This window comes from Aquila chrysaetos, chromosome 1, assembly GCF_900496995.4.
Source record: "Aquila chrysaetos chrysaetos chromosome 1, bAquChr1.4, whole genome shotgun sequence".
NCBI classification, from domain to species: domain Eukaryota; kingdom Metazoa; phylum Chordata; class Aves; order Accipitriformes; family Accipitridae; genus Aquila; species Aquila chrysaetos.
The window spans coordinates 58,718,688-58,726,055 of record NC_044004.1 but is presented as its reverse complement, the minus strand read 5'-3'; positions in this window follow the sequence as shown (position 1 = coordinate 58,726,055).

The window sequence follows — 7,368 nt, the reverse complement described above, 5'->3', positions numbered from 1 at the left end:
TGCACACTAACAGACAGCCCCAACAGACCAAAGTCCAGAGGGGAAAAGTTGTCCCCGCCCCACATACACACACCCACCACAGAAGAAGCAAGCTCTGATGATATACCATCTGGTGAAAAAAGGGAGATGAATGAAGAGGACCAAGTGACAAGCCTGAAACACTTATTTTATATGTGCTGTTGCAAAGTGCAAAGCATTTCTGTTCAAAAAAAAAAAAAAAAAAAAAAAGCCCCACCATCATAAAGCAGTGACAAAATTTCATTTTTAATGTGGTAAAAGCCTGGGTCAAATGTCTGACCGGGCCTGGGACACCTTCATCTAAACCCACAGCTTTCAGCACCAACATGCAAAAAATAGAGCCTAGAAGAAGAAGACAAAAACACCCATCAGAAAAATATTTCTAAAAGTGGAGAAGGTTGTTTAAGTGTCTCTTGCAAAATGGGACACAAGAATTTGTACAGGCATCTCTTGGATAGTAAGCTCCCAGTGCTTCCCATACTCTAAGCTAAGAGCTGAAAAAACAGAAACTGTTAAAGAAGCTGCATTCAGTAATATACTAGAGAAGACAAAGTAAGAAACTGGGATGTCAATGAAAGAGTATTCATTATACTGTACAGTTATGTACTGTGTATACGTATGTAAGCGTGTTTGATCTATCATCTCGTTGGGGTTTTTTTCTCCATTTAATAAAATAATTTAGAAAAAAACAAGTGACTAATGCTTGCAAGCAAAGCAGATTAGTTCATAGCAGCAGAAACGTTAGTTTAATTTTCCAGGTTTCTCAGTGATGACTTTAGCAGGTGTTCTAGTAGTGTCCCCTTTCAATCTGGACCTGGCCTGTGCTGCTGCCAGCCAAGCTCTGGCAGAAGGATTATGCAAGGGAAGACAAGGCCAAATGACTGTGACCGAATTTCCCTATTTCTGCTTGTCATGGTTTACCCCCAGCCAGCAACGAAGCATCACGCAGCCAATTGCTCACTCCTCCCCCCTCCCAGTGGGATGGGGGGAGAATTGGGAAAAAGAAGTAAAACTCATGGGTTGAGATAAGAATGGTTTAATAAAAATAAATAACCATTAAAAAATGGTTTAATAAAAATAAAATAAAAATAAAATATAATAATAACAATAATAATAGTAATGAAAAGGAATATAACAAAAAAAAGAGAGAGAAAGAAAACCCAAGAAAATACGTGATGCACAATGCAGTTGCTCACCACCCGCTAACTGATGCCCAAGCAGCAATCCGCGCCTCCTGGCCAACTCCCCCCAGTTTATATAGTGAGCATGATGTTCTATGCTATGGAATATCCCTTTGGCTAGTTCGGGTCAGCTGTCCTGACATGCTCCCTCTCAGCTTCTTGTACACCTGCTTGTTGGCAGAACATAGGAAACAGAAATATCTTAACTTAGGATAAGCGCTAGTTAGCAACAATTAAAACATCAGCGTGTTATCAACTTTATTCTCACACTAAATCCAAAACACACTGCACCAGCTACTAAGAAGAAAATTAACTCTATCCCAGCCAAAACCAGGACACTGCTACCCATACGCATCTGTATTTTCCCACCTGGAAAATGTGATTTTGTTGGTGCCTGTGGTTCAGCAGAAAAGCTGAATTAGAAAAGACAAGTTATGTTTTTGCGTATCTCACTGACTCGTGTTGTGACTGGACTGTGTCATATCATCTCTGTAGGATTCAGCTTCCAAAGATGCAGGGTATCTTACAAAGGCCATGAGAGAGAAGTCTACAGAGGAGGACTCTTCATGTTGATATTTTGTAAGGAAACACGGCTGAGCCTACATGAAGACCCTGGATACAAAGCACCAAAAGTTTAAAGCCTTCACTGAGCTTCACAACTCAAGACCAATCTGCACTAAGCAAAACAACCTCCAGTCTCTCCCACCTCTGGTCACAAACATTCATGTGTGTTAGGCTAAACACCGCTGCAATATCACAATAACATACATTTACAACAATATGGAATAAAAAAAAAAAAAATTAAAGGAAGCGGAAGGGGAAGAACATGAAGAAATGTGTTTTGGTGCGGGACTGAGGTTTGCTAAAAGTCTTTAATAATCAACAAGGCAGAAAGTCCTATGGTCACATGAAAGCCTGGAAAAGGATCCCTGGCTTCCGCTTAGCTATTGATTCATTCCACAGCTCAGCGAGTCACTTCTAACATCTTTATGTCTCTATTTACTTCCATGTATAAAAGCAGCTGTAATAACCTTTGTTACAGTTTGTAAAGGTTAATCACCTTATCAGGCACAATCCTGATTATATAGGACTGCAAGTCACAAAGTACAGTTAGTTCAATTTGCTTATTTGCAGCTACCTCATTTTATTCCGTACTTGCATGTGGTTTTGTCAGGAAATAAAGCTCTACGATGTGCAGTACAAAGTCAAGAGGCCCATGATGCAAAATACCATGAAGCAACAAAGAGACACAAGCACAGGGAAGCAAGCAGTCTGGCTAGCATCTCCCAGGAAGCTTAAATATGTGTAAATACATTTTCAGCTGGCATAGGGCACTTGTTTTAAGCAAAAGGAAAGCTTTTGGTCTCCATTCCTTAGTTTCTTCATTCTAGTCACAAAATAAGGCATGAAAGGAGTTCATCTGGAAAATGCGCTGCTAACACGCTCCAGTGGTTTGCTCTTGAGAACAAAGATTCCTGTTCACAGTACTTATAATCAGCTCTCAATTAAGTTAGCTTCATTCTACTCCCTATTAGGCAAAACACAGATCATACAAATCATAAATAAATTAGACTATAAGAACAGACTATATTTTGCACATTCACCTTTGAAGAACAGCATTATAGTACAGATGAGACCTACAAGTCTCTGTGAGACAGGACCAGATTCCCTTCCAACTTATGGATCTAGGTAAAAATAATCATGGCATTTAATGCTGCTTTCTTAACTCACAGCTAAATGAGGACACTGTTACAGGTGGTGAAACTCCAGTGAAAAAAATAATGAGTTCCAGTGTAAGCTAGATTTGATGTAAGAAAGTTTTCTTCTGACATAGATGTATAAATATAACAAATATCTACAAGTAAGGACTGCACCTGATTCACAAGAGAGGTTGGAGAGTTACCCGCAAGCACTGTATGAAAATATTTGCCCACAAATGCGCATGGCTTCATACGAAGTTCAGAAGACTTTTCCTTCATGCCCCTATTTACTTACTCCCTGCATCCCCACGAGAGCCCTGTTCTCTTTTTACTACACCTAACCTACACTACCAATCCTTCCCCCGTTTGAATTTGAGAGCAGGGGGATGGGGCACGCTGGAAAGCATGCTAAGAGACCACTTCGTACTGCAAGCATTCCCTCCTCCCATAGTACAGCCAAAGCAGCATAAACTTTCAGGTGCTGCTTGATACCCACCTCCAGATATATTTTTCTGTTCATTTTATTTTGTCTTCCAGCATTCATAAAATTACCAAACATCTTCTTTCTCCTTGTCCCTCAAAGGTTTGCCAGCTACTGACAACACTGTGTCCTGTATAAACTTGCTATTTCACATTCCAGAAGAACAGTCTAGAAGAACAAATAGCAACTGTTTATACAGGCATTTCTTCCATAAATAATATGTGTGCATGAACATTATGCATATAGGGGTGGGTGGGTGTGTATATATGTATCTATACATATCTTTTTAAATATGCACAAACACATACAGAAACATGCATATAGACACATTCCAAAGCAATTTATCAGTGAGGCAAACTCTTTATGTTCAATAAATGTAATGTGAAACAGAGATGAATCATCATTTGACATATTTTTGAGATGAACAAAACAAATTTTATGAAGGGGGGGGGTCTTAGGTAGAGACTAGCAATTGCAGGTGAACCCTTTAAGAATACTTCAGCCTACTGCTGTCATAGGCAAAGATATTTTCACAGGCAGCAAGGAAAAGGAAAAGGCAGTAAGATATCTGCAGGCCACTGCTGGAAAAGAAAGGAAAAACCATCTAAGTACAAATCCTGAAAAACACAGAGCTTTAAAAGTGTGGTTGACAAATTAGACTACATTAACAACCACAAAACATCTCACTTATGAGCCCAGGTCTTCATTGGATGCTATTCTTCAAATTGAGTAAATCTTTGCACCAAAACATGTTATATGGATTAACCCGGTTTACCTATAGGTTTAATACTGTCAGCAATGAGCTCTTGTGGAAAACCTTGCAACCAAAAATGCCTTAGAGACCCATGAAACATTAAATGCCTAGAGAATGCCTGTAAACAAAAATAGCCAGCCTTCTTCAATTGTACACACAGGAAAATTGTCAAAAGCTACAACCATTTTGCGACCTTACTTGCCGTTCTCACAGCAGGGCTAGCTACTCTGCTGAAACCTGGCAGCGTGGTATCTTAGGCGTCAACCTTCATGGTCTTGAGCTTTCCTGAGGTGGAGCTGCTCTGCTCTGGGGCTGAGCGTGGGGCCGTAAGTCTCTCCACCTGCACGGATGCTATGGGTTGCACAGAGTTCAGGCACCCACCATCCTGCTGCTCAGATGTCTGAGACCAGTGGTACACACAGATTACCCAGCTTTCTGAAAACAAAACTTCTCTTTTTCAGCATTTAGAAGCTAAACTACAACGCCTACAGGAGTATTGACCAACAGACCTAGTATCTTCAAAATTGCCTAGACGAAAATGATCTTTCTGCTCACCACCCCCCCCCCCCAAAAAAAAAAAAAAAGGTAGCTGGAAAGAAAGGGGCACAGCTAGCTTCCCTCATCTCCTTCTCTTGGTCCATTCACAGGCTGCCCTCCTGCCTGGTTTCAAGGCAGGCTTCTAGGCCAATTGCTAGGGGTCTGAAAGTCAAAAGTCTGGCATGTCTGGTAACAATCCCCCTGTGCTTGCTGAATGGTGAATTACCTCAAGACAGTCTATTCTTTCTTTCCTGTTTTTCCAGACTGGTTTCTATTGAATTAAGTACTTTATAGTTACACAATAAACAACCCAAAGGCTTGCCCAAATACAGCATTCATTTTTGCAGAGTGGTCTGCCAGTCACACCTGCATTTTCTACCGCTGTATTTTTTTGCCTCCTCTAAATGAATACAGCTTCATTTGCAATGTCTCCTTGCAAAGCAAACATTTCTTTTGGCTCCCACTGAACACGGCTTGCAGCCGGCTGCTCAGATGGGAAGGTTCGTGGCAACTGAACAATAGGCACAAAGAGCAGATCGTGTGGGGAGAAAGTGGTGACAAATTCCAGCCCGTGGGCACCAGGTTGTCTTAAGCAAGAGGCAAACAGGAAATAAAAACAAGGAAGCAGAAGAATCAACGACTTGAAGCACCTTGTGAGTGCACAACACAAAGACAGACGGGAGAAATCTGTGCCAGCCAACAGAGCACATAGGAGTGCCAGTGTTATTTCCATATGTCTCTCCTGCTAATGCCTGTCTAGAGGGTATTACAATCCAGCCCCTAGTATGTAGTTGCTGAGGGCCTTAGAGCAGCAGCGTTGCCTCATCTCAGACCCAGGAGTCTCTCCCAGTGGCTATGCAATGATGGCTTTCTTGAACTGGTTGAAGTTTTTTTGGCTGTACACAAGTGTTTCCTCTTGGCTAGGCTCCATAAAAGCCCATGCAGCTTCTAATGGTGCATCGCATCTCCCTCACCCTACCTGTTACTGAATCAAACAACATGCATCAATCCTTCAGTACCTGGGTTTTCCAAAAGATGATCTACTTCACATGGGAAGAGACACACTAGTGACTTAAGGAGATCTAATGCCACTGGTTTGAAAAAAGTTGTTGTTTCTCACAGCAGCAGCAAATTTCATTTTGCAATGGCTAGCTTTCAAACTTTTTTCAGGTCTCATCATTTGTACAATACCAGTGGAAAAAAAGAGTCTCGTGACTCCGTTATCAGCCCATTTTATGTAACATGTTTGCAGTGAATGATTAAACAAAAAGATTATTGCTTAGTAAGTTTTGAGTAGTTGCCCAGAAATCATGCATGCAGAGCCAAATACTACCACTGACATTTAAGCACTTTTAAAAGGATTAACTAAAGGAGACTGTGCCAAAATTCATCCTTTGAACAGGGAGGTGTGCTTGCCATTGAAATGTCAATGACAAACTCAACATTGATTTGAAACTTGACGCAAAATGCACAGGGAAATTCATTCTCCTGTTGCTTTAGAAATCAGCGCTCATGTACACTGAAGGATGAATCCATGGTAATGAAGCTAGTGATGGCCATGGTCAGTGCAAATGGGGATGTGTAAGCTTATGTCTTTGACAGTTCTCTTTGTGCTCCCTTTATGAAATTCCTAAATGTTTGTGTGACCCAGTAGGCTGTTCAGGGATAATTTACATCTGTAATGCTATGAGTACTGTTCACAGAGATTTCATTATTTAAGTTTCAAGTGCTCCCTGAGTTGCTGATTCCTTAACAATTTTCAGATCAGGCACATCAAAAGTTCTGATATAAACACTTGGGCAAACACTGTCACAGAATAATTGACAAGGTTCCCTATTGCTTGGAAAATATAGGGGATTTAGTGCCAGTTCACAAAATGTTTGTGAAAAGCAACAATAAAATGAACTACAAATGCCACTGCAGATTTTATAACTAATTACCGTTATTAAATGTTTTCACAATTGGCTCAAGTCTAATGGAAGGGCTTGTCTGTACTTGAAAGTTGAATCTGACCAGGACAGACTACATGTACATTGCAATAACTATTGCAGAATAACTCGTGTGTGAAAACCTGTTCTGGAATCAGTCTGCCTCATTCCACTTTAGATTAATCTGCTCTGAAAGAAAGAATTTGGGATCTGACACATATCAGAGTTGAGAGCTCTTTTTAGAAGTACTTGAATTTTATATTGTCTTTCACTGTTCTCTCGTTCCCTTTTTGGCAGGCTTTTTGGCATACATTTAATTCAGCTCTGCAGTAAGGATAAAGGGAATAGTAAAAAAGAACGGAGTCCTTCTGGAGAACCCTTTTATTGATTAATTCCTGCTGACATCCTTGAATTCTACAGCAAATCTTGTAACTAATGATCTCCGGGTATCTGAGGCCTCTGCTTGTGCCTTTAGGTTGAGAACTTCAGGACCACGGTGCCCAAGACCCCTGTGTAGCTTGCATAGCAGGCTCTATCTCAATAACTCTGCACGGGGTAGGGAGAGGATCAGCTTGGACACTACAGCTGCACAATGAATCACCACAGCAGTGGGTAACATTACTTTTAGAAAGATCCATAGTCTTGCACAAGATTTTGGTCACCATGTTCCTTTACAGCCTTCGAACACAGCAATGATGACACTAGCTATCAATTTTTTACTCATTTTGCCTGCAAGATGAACAACCAGCATGTTCATTTCCAGCAACAT